This window comes from Trachypithecus francoisi, unplaced genomic scaffold, assembly GCF_009764315.1.
Source record: "Trachypithecus francoisi isolate TF-2019V2 unplaced genomic scaffold, Tfra_2.0 Contig01160, whole genome shotgun sequence".
Lineage (NCBI taxonomy): Eukaryota > Metazoa > Chordata > Mammalia > Primates > Cercopithecidae > Trachypithecus > Trachypithecus francoisi.
The window spans coordinates 2362-12670 of record NW_022681191.1 but is presented as its reverse complement, the minus strand read 5'-3'; the positions used below and the strand labels follow the sequence as shown (position 1 = coordinate 12670).

Below are 10309 nucleotides of genomic sequence, written 5' to 3'. Positions count from 1 at the left end.
TAGTAATCAGAAAGGTCATATAATGAGGTGACATTAGCAAGCAATTTTCACGTTTTGCTACATAAAAGGAAAAGAACACTGAGAGAAAAGTCTTTGATTTCTTTTTGAAAAGTTCATGGTTATATATGACAGTATGTGGATAATTTTTTGTATCCTATTAAAAAAAATTTACCAGCACATGACTCACGCCTATAATCCCAGCACTTTGGGAGGCCAAGGTAGGCAGATCATGAAGTCTAGAGATCAAGACCAGCCTTACCAACATGTTGAAATCCCATCTCTACTAAAAATACAAAAATTAGCAGGGCGTACTGGTGGGCATCTGTAGTCCCAGCTACTTGGGAGGCTGAGGCAGGAGAATGGCATGAACCCGGGAGGGGGAGGTTGCAGTGAGCCAAGATTGTGCCACTGCACTCCAGCCTGGCGACAGAGAGAGACCCCGTCTCAAAAAAAAAAGAAAAGAAAAGAAAAAAAAGAAAAAACTGGAGCGAGAGAGAGAGCATACCAGAGAGACAGAGACAGAGAGAGACTGAAAGTTTAAAAAACTGGGAGAATATCTTATTCATATTAAGAAATAATGATTCATATTTTAAGGTGTGATAATGTTATTGTATCTTCGTTTTTTAAGAGTACTTATCTTTTAGAGCTAGAGACCAAATTATTTGGATGAAATTGTATGATTTGCTTCAAAATAATTCAAGAAAGGTAGGAGAAATGGGTTGGAGTATAAAATAAACAAGATTGTACATGAGTGATAATTGTTGAAGTTTGTTGATGAGTAGATAGGGTTCATTAGACTTTTCTATCTACTTTTGTGTATGTTTCAATTTTTCCATAATAGTTTTAAAAGTTATTAATGATTAAAACACCAGTGAATGTACGAAAAAGGTATATACAAACCTTTGTCCTGAACAAGCCCATACAGTGTAATATTCTGAAGTTTAAGGTAAATTAAACGCAACCGTATTCATTTTATTTTAGAATATGAGCCACGTTATTTAATAATGTAGTTAAATTATTCAGTGCCAAGACAAATTCTAAAAATAAATGTAGAACTCATCAAGTTTAAGTAATTCAAAATTAAAACAATAATGAGATGCCTTTTTGTACTTTTCCAAACCGGCAAATCTAAAAGATAATGATAAAACAATTCCAGCAAGACTGTAGGGTGAATAACTAAATAATTGCTAATGTAAGTTAATTCAATCCTTTCTGATAACTTTTAGATGATTATAAAGTAACATAAATTGATTGTTGAAATATGGTAGTATGTAGAAAAGTCAACATTATTTTAAAAAATAATTCAAACTCACAGAAAGTAGATTATATTTCCTTCTAGGTTTAAAATGCATATATGGCTAACATGGTGAAACCCCGTCTCTACTAAAAAATGCAAAAACTAGCCGGGCGAGGTGGCAGGCGCCTGTAGTCCCAGCTACTCTGGAGGCTGAGGCAGGAGAATGGCATGAACCCGGAAGGCAGAGCTTGCAGTGAGCTGAGATCCGGCCACTGCACTCCATCCTGGGTGACACAGCGGGACTCTGTCTCAAAAAAAAAAAAAAAAGCATATAAACATTTTGTCTTAAGAAATTGTCTTGAAAAAATTACGTGTACATAAATTGCTGACATACTTCTTTTCTTAACACATCATGAATATTTTTCATAACTGTTAATATTCAATAAATTTAAAAATTTTTAACAGCAGCATATCACTTCACCACCTAGTTAACATTCCACTGCTGGACACTTAACTAGCTACCAGATTTTGGCTATTCAAACTGTGATTTCAGTCCGGGTGCAGTGGCTCACGCCTGTAATCCTAGGAGTCTGGCAGGCCAAGATGGCAGATCACTTGAAGTCAGGTGTTCAAAACCAGCTTGGCCAAGATGGTGAAACCCCATGTCTACTAAAAATACAAACAATTAGCCAGGTGTGGTAGTGCACACCTATAATCCCAGCTACTCAGGAAGCTGAGGCAGGGGAATTGCTTGAACCTGGGAAGTGGAGCTTGCAGTGAGCTGAGATCCGGCCACTGCACTCCAGCCTGAGCGACAGGAAGATTCCGTCTCAAAAAAAAAAAAAAACCCTATATATACATATATATATATATATATATAATATATATATATATACACACACGTGAATTAACATAATAATATTAGCAAAACTTTATATTCACAAACATTTGCCAGACACTATTCCAAGTGCTATATATATATATATGATTTCAGTGACCTTTGTGGCTTCATTTATTAGTTCCTCTGATTATTTCCTCAGGCTAGAATAAAATTCCTGTATTAAATATACTAATATTGTCTAAAGTTTTTGATATATATTGTAAAATTTCTGCCCTGAACGTTTGTGTCCGTCTCTTTCCAGAAGCAGCCCTTCTCAAGCATTAATGTGTGAACTGAATCACCCGGGCTCTTGGTAGCATGCAGATTCTGATTCAGGTTTGTGGAGGGGCCCAAGATTCTGCATTTCCAACTAGCTCGCAGGCGATGCTGATGCTGTTTGTCTAAGGGCCATACTTTGAATAGCAATGTACTAAAGAGCTTTTCAAAAATGTAATTTGGGGTGGGGCGCTGTGGCTCATGCCTGTAATCCCAGCACTTTGGGAGGCTGAGGTGAGTGGATCATCTAAGGTCAGGAGTTCCAGATCAGCCTAGCCAACATGGTGAAACCCCGTCTCTACTTAAAATGCAAAAATTAGCCCGGTGTGGTGGTGCACGTCTGTAATCCCAGCTACTTGGGAGGCTGACACGGGACAATTGCTTGAACCCGGGAAGTGGAGGTTGGAGTGAGCTGAGGTTGTGCCACTGCACTCCAGCCTGACCAACAGAGCAAGACTCTGCCTCAAAAAAAAAAAAAATTAGGCTGGGCGCGGTGGCTCAATCCTGTAATCCCAGCACTTTGGGAGGCCGAGACGGGCGGATCACGAGGTCAGGAGATCGAGACCATCCTGGCTAATATGGTGAAACCCTGTCTCTACTTAAAAATACAAAAAACTAGCCGGGCGACGAGGCGGGCGCCTGTAGTCCCAGCTACTCGGGAGGCTGAGGCAGGAGAATGGCATAAACCCGGGAGGCGGAGCTTGCAGTGAGCTGAGATCCGGCCACTGCACTCCAGCCTGGGTGGCAGAGCAAGACTCCGTCTCAAAAAAAAAAAAAAAAAAAAATTAGTTTTGTTTAATTTTTGCTCCTACTTAACTAACACAAAGTCTTCTTATTCCTTTGCAAATTTAATAAATACAAATTATATATATATTCTTTTGATTTGCATTTGTTGGATTACTAATGATGATATACATACATTATTGTCCATATTTTAAATTTTATTTTTGTTTCTGAAAAGCTAGATCGTATATTCCTTGCCCATTTTTATACTGGGTATCAATCTTCTTTTTAATCAATTAGTACACTTGATACATTGAGCTTTTTAACACTTTATTATTGGTGTTGCGATTAATTTTTCCCAAGGGAGTTATTTGTATTTGAGCTTTGTAGTTTCTTGACTTACAGAAGTTTTAAATTTTGTTTTCAATATTTCTCTCAAGCAATCTTTTCCTACAGATATCAGAATTTCCTACAATATCAGAATATTTGCCTATAGTCTTCTGTTTTATGAAATTATTGAAATGTATGTATTTAATATGTTTCCTGTTTTAATTACAAAAGTAATAATTTACGTGAAATATTTGGAACATACAGATAAGGAGAACCATTGTTAACATTTTAGCATATTTTATCTGGATAATTTCATATGCAAACATAGCTTTAAATATATATATGTGTATATATATCCATACATTGTTTATATAATTTTTAGAAAAATACAATCAATTCAAACCTTGTTCACTTATTACTATACCACAAGCAATTAATCATCCAATGTCAGCAAATATTTATAGCATCAGCTTTACTGGATCTGTAGTGTCCCATCATTTACATACACCATCATTTACCTAAGCAGTTCTCATATTTGTAGATATTAGGACTTTTCAGTTTAAGAACATTATAAAAAATACAGGGATAAGATAATTACATGTGAATTAACATAATAATATTAGTAAAATTTTATATTGCACAACTATTTGCCAGGCACGATTCCAAGTGCTTTATGCATTTTAAGCCATTTTAACCCTCACAAAAATGCATAAAGTGCTATTCCCTCCATTTCCCAGAAGGGAAACTGAGGCACGGAGTGACTGATCACTGAGTTAATAACAGACAGGGCCAGGATTTGAACCGATGGCCTTATCACCGCCTACTCTCTCAGTAGACGACTATTATCCAGCTGGTCTTTAAAATTAGGATGTAAATGTTCATAAGGAGCCGTGGTTCTCAAAGTCAGGTCTGGGCACCACCTGGAGACTTGTTAGAAATACATATCAACTGAGCCAGAAACCCCACAGTGGGGCCCTGCAGTCTGCTTTGTAACACACTCTCCAGTTGTTCTGGTGCGTGCTCAGGTTTGAGGAAGAGAACGTGGTAGGAAGAGCCCTCACCAAGGAAGCCAGAAAAGCTGCCGACTTCGCTGTACTTCAAGACTATTGTTGGAGGGTTTGTGTCTAAACCCAGGCGGATATGTTTTCTCATCTAGAAAACGGGGACACGGATCGCCATGAGGGATGACAGGCAGTAGATTAGACGACTTCTACCATTCATTCAAGCTCTATATTTCTATGACTCTAAGGCCATGAAAACATCATATATGATAAAGTTAAAAGTAATTGTTAAAATTGTGCAAAACTGGTTTGTATCAGGGGTAGGAGAGGAAATTGTAAAGAAGTATAAAAAAGAGTGGGTATTGTAGAATTCCATTTGTGAGGTTTTGAAGCTAATTTTATAAAGAATACACTTTTTAAAATGTTGTCGTTAAACAGCACACTAACCACATTCTGATTTCTTTAGGTCTCTGAATTAAGACAACAGCTTCGAATTCAGGGCCTGCCTGTGTCAGGCACCAAAACGGCTCTCATGGACCGGCTTCGACCCTTCCAGGACCGCTCTGGCAACCCAGGGCCGAACTTTGGGGATATAACGACTGTCACTTTTCCTGTCACACCCAACACTCTGCCCAATTACCAGACTTCTTCCACCAGTGCCCTCTCCAATGGTTTCTACCACTTTGGTAGCACCAGCTCCAGCCCCCCGATCTCTCTAGCCTCCTCTGACCTGTTGGTGGCTGGGCCCCGGCCAGACACCTTCAATGATGCCTCCCCTTCCGTCGGCCTGCACCCATCCCCAGTCCACATGTGCACGGAGGAGTCTCATGAGCAGCCTGAATGGGGGCTCTGTTCCTTCTGAGCTGGATGGGCTGGACTCTGAGAAGGACAAGAGGCTGGTGGAGAAGCAGAAGGTGATCAACGAACTCACCTGGAAACTCCAGCAAGAGCAGAGGCAGGTGGGGGAGCTGAGGATGCATTTTCAGAAGCAGAAAAGGAATAACTGTTCAGAGAGGAAGCCACTGCCTTTCCTGGCTGCCTCCATCAAGCATGAAGAGGCTGTTTCCAGCTGCCCTTTTGCATCCCAAGTACCTGTGAAAAGACAAAGCAGCAGCTCAGAGTGTCAACCGCCGGCTTGTGAAGCGGCTCAACTCCAGCCTCTTGGAAATGCCTATTGTGTGGAGTTCTCAGATCAAACCAACGTACCTCTTCCACATTTCTCAACCCCCAGTGTTCTCCTCAGCATTCACCGCTTGGGGTTGTGAAAAGCCCACAGTACACCAGTTTGCCCCCATCACCCAACAACCCTCACTTTCTGCCCTCATCCTCCGGGGCCCAGGGAGAAGGGCACAGGGTCTCCTCACCCATCAGCATCCAGGTGTGCACTGGACAGGTAAGAGCACCTTGCACCATGCCTGGTGCACACCTCTTTCTGGAAGTGGGTTACAAATTTTCAACTGCTAAAGAGCTAATGTCAGAACTTTCAATGTGAAGAGTTTACCAAAAGCATAGCAGCATCTCCAGACACTACAATCCTTGAATCTCCATGGTAGACCAAAGTCACTCATCCTCTAAGGCAGGGGTGGCAAACTTGCTCTGTAAAGGGCCAGATGGTAAATATTTTTTGCTTTGCAGGTCACACTGTCTGTGTCATCCCAACCTAATTTTGCCTTTGTATCACCTTTGTATTACATGATGTCTTTGCAGCCACAAACATCATGTAAGCAAATGCACATGGCTACGTCCCAATAAAACTTTATTTTAAAAAAAAGTCAGTGAGCAAGACTTGGCTTGTGGGCTGCAGTTTGCTGACCACTGCTCTCAGGATTCCCAGGATTCCTTGGTATCCACCTTATCATAGGCAAAACCAATGCCTCAAAGGTTTAAAGGGGAAATCATCAGATCTTACTCTTCATGTAATGGTCTGCATAGTGCAAACATTTACTGAGCACCTACTATGTGCCAGGCCCTGTTTTCATCTCTGAGAATTAGCTGAGCTAGTCAAACAAAAATTTCTATTCTTATGGGAACAGAGAAAGTTTAAAAGCAAATGAAACAACTTCAAAGTAAATTATGTACTATATTAGCAGAAGATACATCTTATGGAGAAAAAGCAAAAGGGTGTGTGTGTGTAATTTGGAAGTTTGCTACTTTTTTCTTGAGATGGAGTCTCACTCTATCACCCAGGCTGGAGTGCAGTGGCATGATCTTGGCTCACTGCAACCTCTGCCTCCCGGGTTAAAGCAATTATTATGCCTCAGCCTCCCAAGTAGCTGGGACTACAGGCGCATGCCACCACACCTGGCTAATTTTTGTATTATTAGTAGAGACAGAGTTTCACCCTATTGGCCAGGCTGGTCTCAAACTCCTGACCTCTTGATCTGCTCGCCTTGACTCCCAACGTGCTGGGATTACAAGCGTGAGCAACCACACCCAGCTGGAAATTTGCAACTTTAATTAGAAGGGCCAGGGACATTTAGCAAAACCTTGAAAGTAGTAAAAAAAAAAAAAAGAAGTTGTGGATATTTGGGGTGCAGGCATTGAAGACGAAGGAGAAATAGCACATACAGAGGCCCTGAGGTTAGAGCTTGTAGGGACTGTTCAAGGATCAGAAAGAGGGCCAGTGGCTGGACTAGAATGTGAGTGGTCCTAGGAGACGGCTTAGGAGACTCACTAATTCAAGTATGCTGCTGCTGGCCATGTAATTTGTCACTTCTTCCTTTACAGAACTCAGGAGCTCACGATGGCCATCCTCCAAGCTTCTCTCCCCAGTCTTCCAGCCTCCACCCACCCTTCTCTGGAGCCCAAGCAGACAGCAGTCAAGGTGCTGGGGGCAACCCTTTCCCAAAAGCCCATGTGTACGGCAAAAGGTAGGCACCTGAAAAAAAAAGGCTTCAACATGGGATTCACTTTGCCTCTTCTCTCTTCTGTAACCCGGGAGGCAGAAGTTGCAGTAAGCCGAGATCACACCACTGCACTCCAGCCCGGGTGACAGAGCGAGACTCTGTCTCAAAAAATAAATAAATAAATAAAATAAATAAATAAATAAAGAACAGTATTGGTTAATAATGACTGATCTATGCTTACAACATTAAATGCTGGTGGGAGAGAGGGACAGATTGATTATAAAGGGCTGGCAACGTCCTCCAAAGGGAGCAATAATGAAGTTCCCTTTAAAGGCAGAAATAAATTTCATTTTAGAGAGAAACAAATCCATTCCAAGTGCATGTAAAAGGATGTACAAATATGAGTTAGAAGTTTTCCCAGGGAGTCATTTCCTGGGGTCATCCCAGAAATCATGATGACTAAAATGGCCATAATCTGCAAAACAACGTGAACAATTAACTAATTTCTGTGAAGTTAAAGATTGGGATCAGGGTGTGTGGGAAACAATGTTGGAGGAAGAGAGAGGGACACAGATCCCTGGACAGGATTGGAGAGATGTGCAAAGCACGGGACACAGTGTAGTATCTTTATGGAAAAGGAAGAGACGTCACCCTTCAGCTGGTAGAAGAAGTCAGGGGTATGAAGGATTCAGGGTATGGAGAATCTCAAGGGGCAAAGAAGAGGTGGCAGAAAGGAGACAAACAACATAAGCATGACATAAAAGTGCCACATACCACAAGTCAGGGAAGGGGCAGAGACCCTGATGTGGACCAGACACTCCACAGGAGAACACACTCACAATAAACAAAGCTCGTTCATAAAGAGACCTCAGCAATGCCTCCAGCTCTCTGCAAAATAACCCGTTTGGAATAAATGACCTGTGGGATAGATTACTCTGGAAATTCCTGGGTTGATTTTTTTTTTTTTGAGACACGGTCTCACTCTGTCACCCAGACTGGAGTGCAGTGGTGCAATCTTGGCTCACTGCAGCATCCACCTCCCAGGTTCAAATGATTCTCCCACCTCAGCATCCCGAGTAGCTGGGATTACAGGCCCGCCACCACGCCTGGCTGATTTTTTTTTATTTTTAGTGAGACGGGGTTTCACCATGTTGGCCAGGCGGGTCTCGAACTCCTGAGCTCAGGAGATCTGCCCACCTCTGTCTCCCAAAGTGCTAGGATTACAGCCATGAGCCACCGCACCCGGCCTCATCTTTTTCGTATTGAACTGGACTCTTACTTATTTTCCCCTAAAAGAAGAGGGTGTGCCTTAAGGGAGAAAATTGATCTGCAAGGTTCCCATTCTAAGATGCCACCACCAATAAACCCACAGTACCATTCACTATTGTTAACATATGGGAGTTATTTTCTAAGCCCTGGACCTTTTCTTTTCCTCTTAGATCAATTTTTCCAAAATTTAGCCTGTTGTTTCTAGAACAGAAACAGTATCATGTCAGACCCATGAATTCAATACCTTTCTCCGTATTTTACCCATGCAGATGGCTGGTTTACACTCTTCTGATAAGGTGGCGCCAAAGTTTTCAATTCCATCCCAATTTTTTCTAAGGCAAGTTCAGCAATTTCAGAGGTAACACAGCCTCCATCCTATGAAGATGCCGTAAAGCAGGTAACCATGTGATTTGTTCTTTATGGAAGAATAAATAGACTGACTCAATGAACAGACATGGTTTTATATGATTAAACTTCACATAGTTTGTAAATTCTGATACTGAGTGTGTCATGTGCCACGCCACCAAAATAAGCAAATTATGTAGACAATAATTGGAAAACAGTGTTGCGTGTGTAGCTGTGTGAGGCAGGGAGAGAAGAGAGAGGGTCACCTGTCTGGCTTTGGTACCAGCTCTGCCATCTGCCAGCTGCCACTGTTGCTCAGGTGAACACTTCACCTCTCTTACACAAAACAGGGATACTTACTTGGTAAGGATTCTAGATAACCTAGCACTTACCACTTTGTTCAGGTACATAATAGCTTCTCAAATAGATGACAGTGATTGTCAGGGTAATACTTCCTAAGGTGCTCCCTGGCTTTAAAATTCAATGACCCTGCCAAAACATTGATGGGTGTTGAAGCTGGATAATAAACGCAAGGAGGTTCACTGTATCCTCTGCTTTCGTTTGTATTTGGAAAGTCTCAAAATTAAAAAGTCGGAAAAAGAAAAAATAAGGCTGGGTCTGGTGGCTCACACCTGTAATTCCAGCACTTTGGGAGGCCAAGGCAGGTGGATCACATGAGGTCAGGAGTTTGAAACCAGCCTGACCAACATGGTGAGACCCCGGCTCTACTAAAAATACAAAAATTAGCTGGGTGTGGTGGTGCGTGCCTGTAATCCCAGCTACTCGGGAGGCTGAGGCAGGAGAATTGCTTGAACCTGGGAGGCCAGGTTGCAGTGAGCTGAGTTCGCAGCACTGTACTCCATCCCAGGTGACAAGAGCAAAACCCTGTCTCAAAAAAGAAAAGAAAAGAAAAGAAAAACAGAAAACAATTAATGATCCCCTATTTCAAAGAGTTTGAGCTTGGATAAGGTATTTGATAGCCCTTCATATGTGCTTAACCCAGAGAAGAACATTTACATCGGTTGCTGTATATGGATATCCCACAGATCAAAGTCAGCCTGCAGTTAAGTTTTGTTTGGCTTAAAGAATATTTAAAATAACAGGAGATGGTATGCAAAGTGGGCTTTCTCATTTCTAAAAAGTTAGAGGATCTGGCAACCCAGGAGCCACATTGCTGCAAGACAATTGCCTAAAGCAAGGCTCTTCTGCTGTTTTGAGCCACAACTATGTTCTGCTCTCTGCCTCTTTTTCTTATTCTATATTCAGTTCATTTCAATTACCTGCCAGACACTTAGGCTTCTGGTACCTTCTGAACTGATAAATGACTCATTTTTTGGTCAGTGTTCCCATCCATATTGATTAGTGATACCTGTGTTTATTGAGTCTGGGCTCTCAGAGTAGT

At 41.6% G+C, this 10309-nt stretch overlaps 1 pseudogene; it reads left to right on the top strand.

The window, feature by feature from the left end:
• The first annotated feature begins 856 nt into the window (after positions 1 to 856).
• On the top strand, positions 857 to 9467 carry LOC117091205 (annotated as a pseudogene).
• Positions 9468 to 10309: the final 842 nt, after the last annotated feature.